The sequence below is a fragment of the Mustela erminea genome, chromosome 4 (assembly GCF_009829155.1).
Source record: "Mustela erminea isolate mMusErm1 chromosome 4, mMusErm1.Pri, whole genome shotgun sequence".
Lineage (NCBI taxonomy): Eukaryota > Metazoa > Chordata > Mammalia > Carnivora > Mustelidae > Mustela > Mustela erminea.
The window spans coordinates 101,828,058-101,847,279 of record NC_045617.1 but is presented as its reverse complement, the minus strand read 5'-3'; the positions used below and the strand labels follow the sequence as shown (position 1 = coordinate 101,847,279).

The window sequence follows — 19,222 nt, the reverse complement described above, 5'->3', positions numbered from 1 at the left end:
GATTTTGGCACAGGTCATGATCTCAGGGTCCTGAGATGAAGCCCTGTGTGGGATCCTTGCTGGGGATGGAGCATGCTTATGATTCTCTCTCTCCCTCTCCACCGTTTAAATAAATAAATAAATAAATATTTCTGAAACTATTAGTTCATCTCTGCAATGTAGTTAAAATGCACCCAATCTTCTCCATTCTCATACTAGTAATGGAAGAAAAGCAGGTGAAGAAGGGGTCCTGACCTAAGAAGAAACTGCTTTTAAAAGGAAAAAGACCCCATCCTGTTATTCTACACCACTCTGAAAGGAGCCCACCACCTTTCCCCCACATGAACAGCTCCCTGATAGGTAGGTAAGCACATGGACCAAAACCTGATTGGGTGACAGGTACATGGAGGTTTCATCAAATTAAAACAGCCAACCAACAATCTCAAAAAATCCCTAGACTTAGAAACTCTGAGGGCAACCCTCTTGGGTCCCCTCCCTCCTCCAAAGCTTTGTACTATCATCCAATAAACTTTGGTTTGCTGTCTGTCATTCTTCCTCTGGTCTACCTCTTCATTCTGCCGAGTGGCATGACCAAGAAACATGGGCACTAAAGGAAAAGAAATCCTGAAACATTAATTCAAGCACTAACTTTTTTCCCCTGAATTATTGCCTCACCTGGTCTTCTTCCTCTTAGTATCTTCTTATTTCAGTCTCTTTCACTTTGCCACTTTAAGCAGTTGGTTATGTAAAGTTTTGGCTAAAAAAATCTTCACCGCCCCAACTCCTGAAAGACTAAAGTCTTGCCAAGAAAGCAAGATCTTCTACATTTTGACCCATCCCATATTCCTGATTTCATTTCTTTATATGTTTCAAAACATGGCCTACAAGTGAATTCTCTTGACTTCTGCATACTGTGCAAGTGCTGGAAATTTCTTCCTCATACCCTCTTAGCCTTCTCAAATTCTTATTGATAGGTAGGAAAACTAATCTCTAAAGTCTGTTGTACTTTTTCATTTATCTAATGGTAATTCTTTTCTCTAACAGGTAAGTAGGTTTCCTGATTCTCCTCCTGAATCTCGTGCTGAAGCACAAGGTTGAAATGATTGGCCTTTTCAGCTAGAGGAAGACCATTTGTAATAAAGAATAAAGTCTTCCTTGAGGACTCAGATCAAACATCACTGAAATTGTCACAAGTTCTCTTTTTCATCCCGTGGCTGCATGCATATTTATGTTTTTACCCATGTATTTTCCTCCCAGTCATGTGGACACCCGTGGTGGACAGGTAACATTATTCGATTACACTGGTCACAAATTCCATTCCTACTCAACAATCTGGACAAGAATCCTTCTGCACATTTTAGTAACAATTCAAACGAATGAAATAATTTTTAAAGTGTAACTAGTGAAAAAAAAAGACTTTTGAGTTCTGAGAGAAGGCAGAGACAAAGATTTTTTTTTTTTAAAGATTTTATTTATTTATTTGACAGACAGAGATCACAAGTAGGCAGAGAGGCAGGTAGAGAGAGAGGAAGGGAAGCAGGCTCCATGCTGAACAGAGAGCCCGACACGGGGCTTGATCCCAGGACCCTGGGATCATGACCTGGGCTGAAGGCAGAGGCTTAACCCACTGAGCCACCCAGGTGCCCCAGAGACAAAGATGTTTAAGTAAGGACCCAGGAAATAGCACCTACCTCTCTTTTTATTCTCTGGCATTCTGAGACTAGGAAAAATTATTAAGGATACATTTATGCTCCAACAGTTATTACTGTGGTATTGGCTTTAGTAAGTTAACACGTGCATAAAATGCTACTCAGAAAGTGTTCCTCTCCAAGTTCAACCCCCACGCCCTTCTCAAAAAAAGAATGGAAAAATTTGACTGTCTTGAGAAAAGTTTAAATGTATCCACTTCCTCATATTGGCCATGACCTTGAAGTCTTGGGTTGCACTCAGGGTCATTGCCCTTCATTAGTCCGTGGAGACTAATGCTAATTGAACTCACTGCCTGGGAGTTTTCTAAGTGGGGGGAAAAAAAATACTTTACATTTGTAAGATGCTTAATTTTAAAATAGACTATTTCTAAATCTGTGGGAAATGTTCTGTTTCAAATTTCATTTGGAGCAAGATGAATTAAAAAAGAGATGCTTTTCCTTGGGTACCTTAATAAATTGCTTCTAAAACTTAATTCTTTTCAGATACTTTGTAACATAATAGTCTCTTACTCCTCAGTGCTTTTAACTGTAATAATGTTCTTCTGGATAACATGTTTTCACTGTTTGTATTTACCACAATTCCTTTTGAATTAGGCATTAAAGTAAGTTTTTCCTGAAATCAAAGGTGTTGGGATCATCCCGTACTCATTACTTACGATTTTTTTGTACCTCTCATTTCTGCAGACAGACACTTAGAGAATAGGACCCAGATAGAGATTTGCTTGTGTCCTTTGGTGTTTCTCTTGGGAGGAAAAAAAAAAAAAATCACCTCATGAGATGACAAGATTTTTTATCTTATATACTGTTTATTTCAATTTGTGCACTTTCAAAACCTGTCATGATCTCTTTTGCCAGAACATTGAATGCTCAAGTTTGGCTGTTATCTGGTTAGGAAATGAGACTGTATCAGTCTCTGCTGTCATGGGCTTCCTGACCAGTTCTGAATTATTCCTTGGTTTGTAAGCTCCCTCTACCATCAAAATCTCTATTTGGCTTTCTAATCTAAGAGACACTAGCTAGTCTCTGTGGCTCTTAAAAAACCTGACCCAGCCCGAGACCTGGGCTTTGACTGGCCTCCTCCTTAGGGGGCTCCTTTCCGTTATCTCTTTGGAATTCAACCTCTTTCTCTGAACAAATGAGTCACATTTATCTAAACCTTACCTTTCAACTCTTTTTCCGCACCCCCCTCCCTTTCTTCTTTTTCTGCTTATGTTTGGGGCCTCTGGAAATCTGAGCCTGGGGAGAAGAAAAACAAATACGCTGCACTTTTCCTAAGAATGCCTGGTCTCTTAGCCGTTCTGTGTCTCTGCAGCTGACACAGAGCCTCCATATCCATTTCACCCAGATTCTTCTCCCTGGAGCTCTTTTATTCCAAAGTGAAGTGAAGAATTTATAGTCATCTGATGAATTCCAACATAGTAATTCAATTGTTACATAGAAATTTGACTGCTTCAAAGGTCGGCTGAGCTTATCTTATGGATCAATACTGTTAATTACGTTAGTAACAATAATCACTATCAACTGATCCTTTTTTTTTTTTTTTTAAATGTGCCTGTGCTGAGCTAAGTGGTTTACAGAGTAGTTTTATAAGAAATCTAGATTTACCAAATAATAATCCCTTCTTCATTTAGACAATACTGTGTGTTAAGAATCCTGCTGCAGACAGTCAATAAAACATGTTTAGGATAGGGGCCCTCAGATCAGAGACCTGGGTTCAATTCTTTGTCTGCCAAGGAGTAGGTGTGTGACCTTGCATAAACTATTTAACAGTTTGATCCAACAAATATTTTTGAAAATATACATGCCATTATTTATTTTTAACTTACCTTAAACATTTTTAAAAAAAGATTTAATTGTCAGAGAGTGAGAAAGCACAAGTAGGGAGAGTGGCAGGCAGAGGGAGGGAGGGGAGAAGCAGGCGCCCCACTGAGCAAGGAGTAAGAAACTGGACTGTCCCCTGGAATCATGACCTGAGTCGAAGGCAGATGCTTAACCCACTGAGCCACCCAGATGTCCTATAACTTAACTTAAAATTTAAAGTTGCTTGTTGAATGTATAAGTTTCAGAACTTAAGCTACATCATTAATCCAAAGAAATGATAATACCTAATTCATAGAGATATTATGGAGAGTGAGTAAGATTACACACGCAAAACATGTAGCTTAGTGCTTGGCACACAGCAGTAGTCCATAAACTATAGTTACCTCCCCCTACCCCGGCAGTTCTCAAACTGCTAAATTCCTGAGGTCAGGAAACTGCCAGACTCTCATTCTTTGTGCATCACAGTATTCTATCAAAACGTCTAGCATTAAACTGCCTGGGATAGAAAAAAAAAAGGAAAGTTATAATAAAATTATAAAAAAATAATTCATATATATATTCAATCAGTCTTAAAGCAATGTCCAAATGTTTATACTTTTCCATTTCATTTTTTATTTTTCAGATAAAATCATTATTTTATCTGATGAAGTAAGTGGTTAATCATGGATTCGATTCTCTCCTTTCCAGTAAAATTTAAAAGGCAAAGGCATTCAAGATGTAGCAGAGCTCCTGGCTAGTCCCTCAGAGTGCTGATATTTTTAGAACACAACAGAAGAAGGGCATTATAAGCTTAGAAAATTTTGAGAAAAGTAACCTAAGAGAGTACAATATATTCTGATTTATACTGATATCAGGAAGCCCCAATCTGTCAAGGAACAAAGATAAGGAAGCAGTTCTATTATTTTAGACATACACGTAATTATTAAGATTAGATCTAAATTCTTAGCACTGAGTTCAAATTTCCAGCCTGCTTTCTTTTTGTTTTTTTGGGTTTTGGTTTTTGGTTTTTGGTTTTTCCATACAGCACACCCAGGTGTGGGGCCTCTCGCTCCTCCAGGAACATACTATAAAAGTTGATGCTTTTGAAACTTTGCTTATGTGAGGCACTGGGTTAAGATTGTCACCTTCTCTCTTACTAACCCCCTCCCCACCCCAGTTGTCCTTTATCAACAGTCCACTCACCTTTCAAATCTTAAGTCAGGGTTGCAACCTCTGCTTTTTCATTTCTCCTCAGCAACCCTAATCTTCATGTTTCCACAGTAGTTTTGTCAGTTATCTCTAGCATAGCATTTACTTGAGTCTCTCTTTTCTTATGATTTTTTTTTTAAAGATTTTCTTTCTTTATTTGTCAGAGAGACAGAGAAGAGAGCACAAGTAAGTGAAAGGGCAGAGGGGGAGGATGTCTCCCTGCTGAGCAAAGAGCCTGATGTCGGACTTGATCCCAGGACCCTGGCTGGGATCATGACCTGAGCCGAAGGCAGACGCTTAACTGACTGAGCCATCCAGGTGCCCCCTTATTATATTTTAAAAATAGAAAATCTGAGTAGCTTATCACCTTGAAAGAAATTAAATTATTAGTTATTCTCTCCACAAACAAAATATCAGATACAGGCAATTTTATGAATGAATTCTCTAAACTTTGAAAGGAATGGATCGTTTCAGTTGTATAACATTTTCAGACAAAGGAAAACCAGGGAATGCTCCTCTACTCATTGTATAAATAACCTTGATACCAAGATTAGATGTAGGCAACAAAGAAGAGTTAATTATGGATAAACCTACTCCTGAACATATATACAAAAAAGTCCTTAGCAAAATGTTGGCAAACAGAATTCAGATGATATGCAAAAAAGTATAAACTGAAATACTTATATTCCAGAAATTCAATTTGCCTTGATATTAGAAAGTCTATTAATGAAGTTGGTGCTTACCAGATTAAGGAAGGGAAAAATCTAGATGCATTTCTCAATAGAGGTACATAAATTATTTGATAAGAATCAAAACCCAATTGATGACTAAAAAGACCTTAGCAAATTGGGAGTAGAAGATAGTATATACCTGACAGTCTAGAGCAGATACTGTATTTAATGGAAAAATGTTAGATACATTTGTTTTTGAATCAGGACTAAGGAATGCCCAGTGTCACTGTTTATATTCAACATTGTTTAAAATCTCTAGGTTGTAAATCTAATTATACATGATAATTTCCACTTACAGGACCACATGTCCCTGCCAGGATCTGGTAACTGAGGTGTTCTAGGGTGCAAAACCAGACAAGCCCAACTGTGCTGTATTGAGTATCTTTTCCTACCTCAGTTTCCCCATGGGTATCAGATGTCTAGCACTGTGCTGTGCACTGTGGCAGCTTTCATGCACGTGTGGCTGTTCAGCACTTAAAATGTGGTTAGTATGCACAGACATGTACTGTAAGTGTAAAATAAAACACTATATTTCAAAGAGTGTAAAAAATGCAAAATATCTTACTAGGAATTTTTTAATGACATGAAATGCTAACATATTGGATATATCATTAAAATTAATTTTACTCCTTTCATTGTGCCTTTTAAAATTGTAGCTACTAGGAAATCTGAAATTAATGTGTGCAGGTCACAGAGTTGCATTATATTGCTAGTGGACGGCTCTGGCCTAGAATAAATCCAAACTGAATGATGCAGGGGTGGAGATTGGAGAAATGCTGGCAGGATGGAGGAACAGCCCTGCTCTCCCTGTGATGGCAGCAGCCATCACACCTGGGAGGCCCCCAGCTCTACAAAGAGAAGACAGACCGGGGGACGCAGGAGTTGTCCAATGGGAGATTTCTGGTTCCCACCTGGGTTGCTGATTTGGTGCCACCTTGGCTGCCTCAGATTGCAGCCAGCTGGAGACTAGTGTGGCCACGACTGTCATCTTTGGTGACTGCCATGAACCTCTTACGTTTGGTGCCAGGCCTTTGAGGCTGGAGTGATAAGTGTCCTGCTATTAATAACTTCCTGTCTCTCTCATTAAACTCTACGATTCTTGAAGAGGTCTTCTGCCTTACCATCTGTCTGTTGCACACTGTGTAAACACAAAACGTTTCAGACATAAAATACACTCCAAACTTATTTTCTGAAACAAAGTCAAATTATTTCTTAGTCCAAAACTTTCCATAGGGCCACTATTCTTAATCTTTTCATTTGCTACTATGCATCTCAGGATGATAAGGAAGGAAGGATGCTTTCTTAACCCACTGAGCCACCCAGGCGCCCAGGAAGGATGCTTTCTTTAGGTCTGCATATCCCAGAGGACACAGAATCCCTTCACAGTGCGCAGGTCCGTGGTGTTCTTAATGTATGTCACAGAGCCTCCTGTTAATATCATTATTATTCGTGTACATTGAATTCATGTTTTTAAACTGATTTTTACAGTTCTAATTAAGAAGGCTTTGTGTAAGTGATCTATGAAATTCCATCTATAAAATCTATGAAAATCCATCATCATCATTATCATGGCATTTGAATGTCTCAGTGACTGAATAGATCGTAAACTATTTTTTTTTTTTTTGCAACTGCTTTTTTCTTGACTCTTCTTGCACTCATACTGCTAACAAATGGACTCACGTATTTACTGGTGTTTTTGAACATGTACTGTATAGGGAAAGCTCAGTTAGGGCTGCGAGATACCCTAGCCATGTTCTCTATCTTTAAACTGTTTACTATCTCACAAGGGAGTTAAACACACCAATAACTTTAGCACACATGGTGTGTGAAAAGCGTGAAAGGAGCTGTCAGAATTCAAGACTGTCAGATTGGGAAAGAGGGATCTCTTCCACTCGAGGAGATCAAAAGCAAATATCATTGTCGAGATGGTGTCTGGACTGGGTCTTAGATGGTGAGTGGGATTTGGAACAGTGGGGAGGATATTATCTCTAGGCAGAGGGAACGGCATGACAAATGGCAGAATCTTGTAAAAAATGAGGTTTCACTGTATGAGCTGAGCAATAATTTGGAGGTTTTTGGTTTTTTTTTTTTTTCTCCGTAAGTAAGTGTTGTGTTTGTTTTATGTGATAGGCAATAGGAAAGTACTGGGGGAAAAAAAAAAACTGAAGTTGTGAGAGGTGATCAAAGCGGTACGTTAGTAAGATAATGTAAACTTGTTGTGTAGGGTGATTTAAGGAAGGTTAAGAAGGTATTCCACTTCAGAAGAGTGTTAATAGGACAATGAAATAAGCAATGCGAAAACTGCTTCCCGGACAGATTTGACAGAATTTAGCAAATGATAATGATATAGGTAATGTAGAGAATGAAGGGATGATAACCAGAGATCTGAAACTAATATGCTGACTAGTGGAAAAAATGACGTTTTGCAATTCTAAATGCAGCCAGAATGCTCCAACTTTTTTTATCTTAACGTTTCCTTCAGTAGCAAACCGATCTCTCCCCTTCTTTTACACTTCAGATTTTTTGTAAAATAGTTGCCTTCATGCACTATTTCATTTTCTATACACTCTGAAATCTGTTTTCCATCAAGGCCACCCCACCAAAATTTTGTAGGTAAAGGTCTTTGAAGATCAATCCGTGGCTTAATACAACAGGCAATTTCTATTCCTTATCTTACTTGACCTCACTGAGCTATTTGAGAATGGTAATTAATCCATGCTTTTGAACCTTCTGGTATCTTGGGTTCTGTGACACCACTATCTCTTTGTTTCTTTTCCCACATATGTGGTTATTTAAAGAGCAGTGCTTCCTCAACCTGTTTCATAAACTTTTGTGATTCTAACCTTCTATTTTCAGACCTTATGTCTTATTACTCTATGCTTGCATGTCCCTGGTTTCACTCACTTCCAGTGCTTTTTAGATGAAAATTTATTGAGCACCTATCTTTCACAGGCATTCTGTTGATGAATCCCAAATCCACATCTCCATCTGTAGCTCAGCCCTTTCTCCTGAGCTCCAGATCCCAGATGCCTGTCTGCCTGCTTGAGTTAATCTCTTGATTGTCTCCCAGGCTCTTCAAAGATAGTGTTCTCCACTCTGATCCTTCCACAGACCTGCTCGTACTCCTCTATCTTTTTTCTTGTGAATGGTGATATCATCCACCCAGTTAACCCAATTAGAATCCTGGGAACTGTGCCTGACCCTGCATTTCAGTAAATGAGAGTATGGAGAGAAACCAAAGGCCAGAGACCAGATGCCTTCCTTTCATGACATAGAACTAAGTACCCCCTGCAGAAATGGGAGTACAAAGAAGGAAAACTTTGACTAGAAAGCATTTAAATGGGAAATAACCGTGTTTCCATGGTATTGGGAATGGCATATTTGTGATCAAAAATCAAGACTGAAGTGAATTGTAGAAAATGAATGTTAAAGTTTTGCCCACCTGAGTGTATGGCTTAACATTATGACTTAAATTTGTTCAATTACAATATACTTCTTCATATTTTTCAAGAGGTTCCTTGTAAGCTTTAGGATAAAGGCTCAAAATTATAGCATGAAATCCAAGACCTTTTCAGATCTGGGTCATACTTACCTCTCCAGCTTTATCCTTGGCTACAATCCTACCCTTCAATATTGCATCCTACCCTTCAATATACATGTTTTTTTTTTTTGTTTGTTTGTTTGTTTTATTTTGTTTACCTCTAGGACCTTATATTTGCTCTTACATTTTCCTAGAACATTTTTCAGCCAAGGTCCATTTGGTTCTCATTAATTAATTAATTCATAAATATTCACCAAACAGCTAACCATTTATATAGCATTATCTAGCACTGAAGTCCCCAAAATGAAAAAGCAAAAAATCCCTACTTTCAAGGAGCTCCTTATCTATTGGAGGAGGCAGGCACAAGAGGTAAGGGTATTGATGGTAAGGATACTGACAGAAATATATCACAGGTGGTATCCCTGGAATTGAGGGAAAAGTTTGGGAAGGCTTTTCCTAAGAAGTGAGCATATGAGAACAGCCCATGGTAGTCTCCTAATTTTTAATGGTCAGGAATTGCTTTCCTATGTTTAGAAAAAATGTTCCCTTCTGTAGTTGACCCTGGTTCTTTCCAATGAAGGAGCTATCAATAATATTCTAAATGAGTATGGAGGTTTAAAGTAGAGAAATTTGGAAAGATAAAATGGTTTGAGCTCCACTGTGGCCCTGCTGAATCAAGATCTTCAGTTGGAGTCCAGGCACTTTGATTTCAAAAAACAGTTCTAGAGGTCATAGTGATATACACACAAGGTCAAGTACTATTGTTAAATAATCTCAAAGAAAAATGAACAGGATCTCTTTTAGTCATTTGCATTTTGTTTAGAACACAGCAGCTAAGAGACCATCCTTTCAGAAATGCTTCTAGGATTATCTTAATTCTGAAATAGGCACCCACAACAATCTGAGCTAAGCTCTATCAAAATACACAAAATTGTGTACCTCTATCTTCTCCACTAGACCTAAAGGTAGAAACTATGTTATTTGCTAGGGGTAGAAGCTGTATCTTATATCTTGGTATTACCAGGCTTTCTATAGTATCAGAGTAGAGAACACTTAACAGATAATGACTAAAATGTAGAACACTTAACAGATTGTGACTGTTTATGGTATAAAGGGAACTCGGATCTTGAAGGAGAACAAATAAATTTCATTTTGCATATATTGAGACCAAGGTGCCATGAGTTTATTGAGTTTTAAATACTCAACAACCAACTAGAAATGTGGGTCTTGAAGTGAGAAATAAGTCAGAACTAAAACTGTTAGTTGGGTAATAATCTTCAGGATGATATTAGTTGAAACTGTGAAAAATAGACATTATCTGTTTGAAAAAAGTGAGTCTAAAAGATGACAAATCACAAGAGTCTGGAGGAATATATATAGACATATATACATATATATTACTTATGCATATATTATAGAAATTATAAGTATTACATATATGTATACATACATATATATTTAGGGGTCCAGTAGAAGATGAAAAAAACACATCAGAAGCTTTCAGAAATATACAAAGGGAAGCAGAATCAGTGGCATATAATCGAACAGATAAAAAAGTATCATGGTGAAATAATGAGTTGATGTTAAATACTGCAATTACAGTGTCAAATGCTGTTGGGATATATCAGAAAAGCCAAGAGCGGAGGAAATCCATTCTATAGTATAAATAGGATATCAGAGTTGACATGTAAAGAAAGAGTTTCAGCTCTAGGTGGTGGGGACAAAATTTTAATACTGGCACTTGGCTAAATGCATAATGATAACTAAGTTGAAGTTTATATAGGAAAGAGAGTGAATGATAATTTGAGGGATTGATAGGTGAACACAAGAGTTTGTATTATGTTGAGACCAACATATATTTGGAAGGAAGGTCTATTTGTCCAACAGTTGACAAAGGCAGATGGTGGAAAATATTAAAAAGGGAATTGGTGGTGGAAGATGATCTTAGGCAAAGTAGGATATGGTATGGAATCATTCCAAGTGTAGGAGATGGGAGAGGTTCAAGGCAACTTTTTGCATGACAGAGTAAAGACAAAACGGATGAGGTTACAGAATCATTTTAAGATAGAAAGGGAATTAATTTCAGGTGTGTGAAGAGTTCTCAGTAAATTATGACATCAGCTGAAGAAGGTCTTAAATTGGGATGGGAGGTTGAGATGATCAGGTTAGCCTGGAAAAGCCACTGTAAAGATGTTTCTGTCAACAACCTGGTAATAGCAATAAATGCCGTGGGGTGTAGCGAGGATGGCCCAACTGCTACGGCATGACTCTGTGAACAGAAGCAGGGAGCACATTCAGCTGGCAGGACCCAAAGAAAGAAACCTGTGAGATGAGAACATTAAAAGTGGAAGGAGATGAGGAACTCAGAGACTTTAGGAAGGGTAGTTCGGAAGCACCTGATCATTTGGACTGTGATGGGTAAGACGACAGTGAGCAAATGCTTTGAGAAATACAGTATAGGGATCAGAGGTAAAGGTCGGAATAATAGGTTTAGTAGCTGTGAGGGTAACAGTAAAATACCCATTAACAGGCAATAGTAGTGAAAGGAGACTACTTTTGTTGTTTAATGAGTATTTTTTCATGTTTTCACTCCTCTAGTGGCCTGTATGGAAGTGTTATCATTAGATTCTGTGTGATTCCTAGACTTTTTGATTTCATAAGCCAATACAATTTCTAATTGTACTGATATAAATTTGCCAGCTTTCAAAATTTTTATGTATTTTTGACAATTAAGGACAATAAAAAAGTCCCTGCCATCTGCTAACACTATAATGTGCTAACATAAAGTGTACTTTCATATTATAAAAACGCAGGAAAGGCAAAATCTCAGAATAAAAAAATAAAAGTGGTCTTCCTCAAGAAGGCACATCTTGCAATTACAGTAATGCCTATTCTTAAATTGATTTACACATGCATATGCATCTATTCATCTATCAATTTATTGATCTATATTTTTGTTTCATGATTTCCGTAGCTCCTTAGCTAATGTTTTATTTTGTCATAAAAACCTTGCTATGGACTGATTCTAGACTGATAACCAAGAAACCCTGGGTTTCTTGAAAGTGGTATTTCATACAAATTCCTTGGGAATGGGCATAATTTCAATGCAGAGGTATATTCCAGAAAAGGAATCCAAGTAGAAGGATCAGCAGAGTAAACGTCCTGTGGCAAGAGAGAGTATGGCCAGTTTGAGGAGCTGAAATCATGGGACATGACTGAAAGGCCAAGGCTGGCTTAAGATGAAAATGTAGAACCGAGTCTGAAAGGAGAGCAAGGAGTCGGGGGAGAGGTTGAAGGGGAAGTGACCAGAATGTTTTCCTCTCATTGACTGCTCACCTCCTGCACCACTAGCTACCTTCTCTGACCACTCTGGGAATTTAAATGGTGGGAAGTAGGGGAGTGTAGGGAGTTCAGTAGTGTCCTCCAGAATTCATGTTCACTCAGGACCTCGGAATGCCTCTTTAGTTGGAAATAAGGTCTTTGTAGGAGTATTTCATCATAATGAGGTCATACTGGCTAAATCTAATATGACTAGTATCCTTATTAGAAGAAGTGAGACAGATACATGAGGGAGAAAACTGTGTGAGGAGGGCGGGAGATATTGGAGGGATACATGTACACACCAAGGAATGCTGAGGATTACTGACAACCAGGACAAGCTGGAAGAGGCAAAGAAGGCTCCTCCCCCTACAGACTTTAGAGAGAATAATGGCCTTGATTTTAGACCTCTAGCCTTCAGGACTGTGTGGTGTGCATTGTTATAAACCACCCGGTTGGAGGTAATCTGTTATGGCAGCCTTAGGTAACTACTGTAGGAAGCTAAGAGCAGTAGGTTGCAAGTTTCCATGTGCTTGCTTCCTATTCTCTGGGCCTATAGATGTTCAACATGGACCCTTTATTTTTGAAAAGCACATTTGTGGATTATTTAGGCCTGCTGCTACTGTCCATCACCAGGGACCTCTCACTTACTATCTTGATGTAAGTGGTTCTTTCACTTGTGGTTTCTTTCTTTTGTAGGCTCTAAGAAGCCTGGGGTGGCTTTTAAGTTCTACTGACCTTAGCCAGGTCATTCCTTAGGTAGCCTTTGTGGTCTGGGCTCTAACACAGCTCAGCACTCTGACTCTCCCTGTTCTGTGGCCCAGATCTGGTCTACAGAAAACCCACAAAATATCTTTTGCTTTATATCAACTTCTGGGAATACAGGCCCATCTCAACTCAGCCACCACTCTTTGTCCATCCTCAGAGGGGTTAGCCTGCAGTTTCTTGCTTTTATGTTTTCTAGATCATAGTAGTGTAAGGGCCTATTTAGCCAGAGCAGCCCCACCTCGGTTGAACAGCCATTTTGTTGTTTATGCAGTAAAACTTAAATTGACCCTGACCCCCACCCCCAAGGGGAACTTACTTAAAAGCAAGTCAGAAAACCAGTCCTAGGTTACAAAGCCCAAATACAAGAGTGGATCAGGTCAGGTAGAGATAACAGCCCAAATGCAGGGATGAGTCGGTCAGGTGGAGACATCCAATCAGTAAAGCGCACATACTGTCTCCCTAGCTACCAAGGAGTGTGGGCCCCATCTTTTGGAGGCCACTTCTCAACAAGGTGATAGGCTAGTGCAAGTGTCTACTGTGGGGTAAATTGTAGTTCAATTGGCCACCCGTGTATGACCTAGCATGAATGTAGCTTTCTCTGTGTATTGCAATTTCATTGGCCACCTGTGTGTGGCCAGGCTCAACCACATGGCCTTTGCTCTATAAAAGTTAGTCTGTGAGGCAGGGAGGGGTTGCGCTCTCTGTAAGAGGCAGCCCTGACCAGTCTGTTTGACAGTCGGTTTGATTCTTGATCTTGGTGCGAAATTTTCAAGCTGTGCTTGACCTTCGCTTTGTATCAGTCTCGCTCCTTTGACCATGGACCCATTATTGGGGGACCCAACACTGGGAACCCAACAGTAGAAGACCAGCAACTGTAACTCTCAGCTTTAAGGCATACAGGACTATGTTCTCTGGGGGGACTCCCTGAAATTCTTGTAATTAAGTTTGATGTTAGAGGCAGACATCCTCCCCAGTTTTCTACCCAAAAAAGGAGGAGAAATTCACAACACACCAGCAGTTCTTTTTTTTTTCCAACTTTTGATCCTTGTTGATTCCTAAGGTAAGGGACTTATGGGATGTTTAACTTGTTTTTATAAACTTCCTTTGAGAATTTTTATATTTAGCACTTCTCATTGATGTCTGATCATCAACTTCTTGTTGATATCTGCCATCTTAAGGTGTTGGTTAAAACTTCTGATCAACTTCTTGTTGATATCTGCCATCTTAAGGTGTTGGTTAAAACTTCCACCTTAGTATTTTTTTTTCCTTTTGATCCGTGTTTAATGTTTGCTTGTTCCTTAGACAGTTACTTCTGTGAGAGCAGACACTTTTTTTCTAACAAGTGTATTCTCAGTACCAACCTAAAAGCTTACCTTATGGTAGGACAATAAATAAATTATTTATGGTATGAATGAATGAATGCAATTATGGAATAAAAATATTTCCCTGGTACTAAATTTTATTTTATTTTGTTTTTATTTTTTAAAAAATATTTATTTATTTTAGAGAGAGAGAAAGAGAGTGTGTGTGAGTAAGGACAGGGGCAGAAGGAGAGAATCCTTAGGTAGACTCCCTGCTAGTGTGGAGCCTGTCCTGGGGCACCGTCTCATGACCCATGAGATCATGATCTGAGTGAAATCAGGAGTCAGATGCTTAACTGACTGAGCCACCCAGGCGCCTCCCTGGTACTAAATTTTAAAATAAAAATGTTATGTGATGTTTTAAATAGGGACATATTTAGATGGAACAGTGTTTTCAACATTAGCTTTATAGAAATTCTAAGCTAACATTCTAAGCTTACTTCATACTATATCTTTAGATTAATTTTTTAAATTTTTATTAACATATAATGTATTATTTGCCCCAGGGGTAGAGGCCTGTGAATCATCAGGCTTACACATTTCACAGCACTCTAGATTAAATTTTCTAAAGGAATATATGGATGGCATGTCCCTTAGATTATATTTTTTAAATAGTTTGTTTCTTAGCCATTTTTTAATAGAGAAAACAGATTTTGGTACTAATTTCTTTGATGAATAAAAAATATTGATATCTGTAGCTCTTTCCACCATCTTTCTGCGCCACTATACTAGTGTGCATAAATGTGCTGGCGGATGCTCTCCCGAGCATTAACAATGCCATAAAGAGAGGCAGATGCCAGATTCTTATTAGGCGATAGTCCAGTTTCTAACTGTGATGTTGAATCTTGGTTACATGGGTGAATTTGATTGCCAATGATCACTAGCTGGGAAAATTGTTGTGAACCTCATGGACAGGTTAAACAAGTGTGAATTGTTCAGCCCCTGATTTGATGCACAATTCAAAGATTTAGAAAAATGGCAGAATAATCTGCTCCTGTCCTGCCAGTTTGGTTTTCATTCCTGACAACCTCGCTGGCATCATGGATCATGAAGAAACAAAACAAAAACACACAGGAGGGAAAATCTCTTTCTAGGAATATAATACATGCAAATAAGATGCTTCGGTTGAAAAAAATGGTTAATATCTCTAGAGCTGATCGATGGCAGACCCATATTCTTGAGAAACTGGATTATCAAGTATTGTTATTTAACATTCTAATATAAATGTTGAGATACTGATACCAATAATTTTCCTAAGTTAAAGGAAGTATTACTCACGTAAGAATCAATTTAAATGCAATCTGTATCAAAATACTAAGAACATTTTTCAGAGAACTAGAACAAACAAAACAAAAATGTGTACGGAACCACAAAAGACCCTGAGTGGCCAAAGTAACCTTGAGAAAACAACAAAAACAACAACAACAAAACGACAGCAAAAAACCAAAGCTGGAGGTATCACAATTTCAGATCTCAAGACCACAAAGCCATAGTAATCAAAACATTATGATAACTGGCACAAAAATAGGTGCATAGATCAATAGAACAGAATAAAGAGCCCAGCAAAAAACCTATGCTTGTATGGTCAATTTATGACAAAGGAGGCAAGAATACACAAAGGGGCAAAGACAATCTCTTCAATACATGGTTTTGAGAAAACTGGCTGGTTACATGAAAAAGAGTGAAATTGGATCACCGTCTTATACCACACACAAAAAAACCCTCAAAATTAAAGATCTAAATATGAGACCTAAAACAATAAAAATCCTAGAAGAGAGCACAGGCAGGAATTCCTCTGACATTGGACATCACAACATTTTTCTGGCTATGTCTGCCAAAATAAGGAAAACGAAAACAAAAATAAACTATTGGGGATATATAAAAATAAAAAGCTTTTACACTGCAAAAGAAGCAATCAACAAAACAAAAAGGCAACCAATTGAATGGGAAAAGATATTTGCAAGTGATGAATCCAGTAAGTGGTTAATACTTAGAATATATAAGGAACTTATGCAACTCAACACCAAATAAATAATCTGATTAAAAAATGGGCAGAGGACTTAAATAGGCATTTTTCCAAAGAAGATACAGAGTTCGCCAATAGACACATGAAAAGTGTTCAACATCACTTAACATCAGAGAAACGAAAATGAAAACCACAGTAAGATACCACCTCACACTTATCAAAATGATAAAATCAAAACCACAAAAAACAGCAAGTGTTGGTGAATATGTGAAAAAAAGGAACCTTTCCTTGTGCACTATTGGGAATATAAATTAGTACAGCCATTGTGGAAAACAGTATGGAGGTTCCTCAAAATATCAAAAATAGAAATATCATGTGATCCAGTAATTCTACTATTGGGTATTTACTCAAAGAGATTGAAAACATTAATTCAAAAAGATATATGGACTGCTATGTTATTGTATCATTACTTATAATAGTGTTTGATAGGTGAATGGATAAGGAAGATGTGATGCTTGTGTGTGTTTATGGATGTATGTGTATAAACACACATGCACACATAAATGCACACATATCTATACTGGAGTATACTATAGCCATTAAAAGGATGAGATCATACCATTATGACAACATGGATGGACTTACAGGTATTATACTAGGTGAAATAAGTCAAACTAAGAAAGACAAATAGCCTATGTTTTCATTCATACATAGAATCTAAAACAACAAAAACAAATGAAATAACAGGCAAGCAGAATCAAATCTATAAATACAGAGAAAAAACTGATGGTTTCCAGAGAGACGAAGGATGGGCAAAATGGGGGAAGGGGAGTGAGAGGTGTAAGATTTGCATATGGAATGAATATGTCACAAGAATAAAAGACACAGCGTAAGTCAATGGTATTGTAATATCATGATAGATGATAGCTACACTTACGGTAAGCATAGCATAACATTTAAAGAAGTTGAATCACTATGCTGTACACCTGAAACTGATTACATTGTATGTAACTAATGTATAATTTAATGTATTTAATGTATTAACTACTATATAAAACTAATGCATTAATTATTATGGAATAGAAAATGAAAAAAGAAGAAACTATCCATTGCTACATCATAATCCCCAAATTTAGAAGCTTAAGACAACAAACATTTATTATTTTATACTTTCTGTGGATCAAGAATGTGATCCCAGCATAAGGAGATTCCCGTGGCTCAAGGTCTATCATGGGGCTGCAGCTGTTGGTGGTACCTGTTGGTGGAACCTGAGGTATCATCCAGTGGTTTGACAGAGATGGATGGAGGGGAGAGATTTACTCCAAGATCATTGATGTGATGTGGATAGACCTCAGAAGATCTACGTCCAAGTTCACTCATGCAGGCTGTGTGAATGTCCTCACAATGGATGGTTGGTGTTTCACAGGAGAGCTAGACAGTGAGAAAGAGAGAGTAACCCAGATGGAAGCTACAATCCTTTTTAAACCTAATATTGGAAGAAAGATCCCATTACTTCTGTATATTATTCCTTAGAAGCAAGTCCATAACTTCAACCCACACTGAAGGTGGTGCTTATTCAAGGGCATGGATACCAGGAAGTTATTTCTGAGGCTGTCTATCATACTCATGATGACCTAAAGCAGAAGCTAGAATTTTCACAAACAATTCAAGTTTCTCCATTGTAGAATGTGTGAAAATTCTTAACTTTAGTAGTTTGAAATGCATGTTTACTATTAGACAACTTGAACATAAAAGTTTTTCTACAATTATTTCAAGCAATATTTGAGAGTATAATAGTAGTGGATATTAGGATAGTTTGTCTTGAAATTGGTTCATAAATATTACACTGAGACAAACACCCTAAGTTTGTTGAAGAGAAAGCTGCCATTATGTTTTGCAGAGATATCCACTGCCTCATTTTTATGTATCTTCTTCTTCTTCTTCTTCTTCTTCTTTTTTTTTGGTAGTATAGATGGGTAAGCTTCCTAGATCGTCTAGTTAAATTTTTCTTTCAGCTGTGTCCATTTGGTCATTTAAAATCACTCATTGTTTTTTTTTAAATTTTAAATTTTTAAAATTTGTTTAAATTTTTTATATTTTTTGTTTCTATTAATTTATTTTTCAAATCCTCCTTTTTCCCCCCAATGTCCTGGTGTGTATGTGTTTAAATTGTGGTTTCTGGTTCTTTTGCTGTCTCTTTATTTTAAGCATAGTTTTGGGTTTTTTTTTTAAGATTTTATTTATTTGACAGACAGAGATCACAAGTAGGCAGAGAGGCATGCAGAGAGAGAGGAGGAAGCAGGCTCTCCGCTGAGCAGAGAGCCTGATGTGGGGCTTGATCCCAGGACCCCGAGATCATGACCCAAGCTGCAGGCAGACACTTTAACTCACTGGGACACCCAGGCGCCCTTTAAGCATAGTTTTTAAAATAGTCTATTTCAGATGATTTCATTGCCTCCAGTTTTGGGGTATGTTATACTACATGCTGTTTTATTTGATGACTCCTGCTTATGTTAGATCGTTTCTTTATATGGTTTGTAGTTTTGATTTTGAAGTTCTCTTCAATAAGGATTTTACTGCCTGTTGGAATACATCCCTTCAACAACTGTTGTTGGATGTACTCACAGCATGTGCTCATGTTTGTTCAGTTGGTTTAGGACTAGTTTTTAATTTGTTGACTTGAGGAGTCTACTACCACCCTGAAAGGCTACCATGAAGTCTTTGGTTTTCATCTTTAGAGGAGAATTTTATTTTTCCCCCTTAGATCCTCAGGCTAAATTAAATATCCTTATTACTTCTCCAGACTTCCCTAGGTGTAGTGATGCTATTCCTCCCCTCTA

The 19,222-nt window shown here is 37.8% G+C and overlaps 1 pseudogene; it reads left to right on the top strand.

Moving 5' to 3' along the window:
* Window positions 1-11,323: 11,323 nt before the first annotated feature.
* LOC116589368 lies at window positions 11,324-18,606 on the top strand (annotated as a pseudogene).
* The last annotated feature ends 616 nt before the right edge of the window (window positions 18,607-19,222 follow it).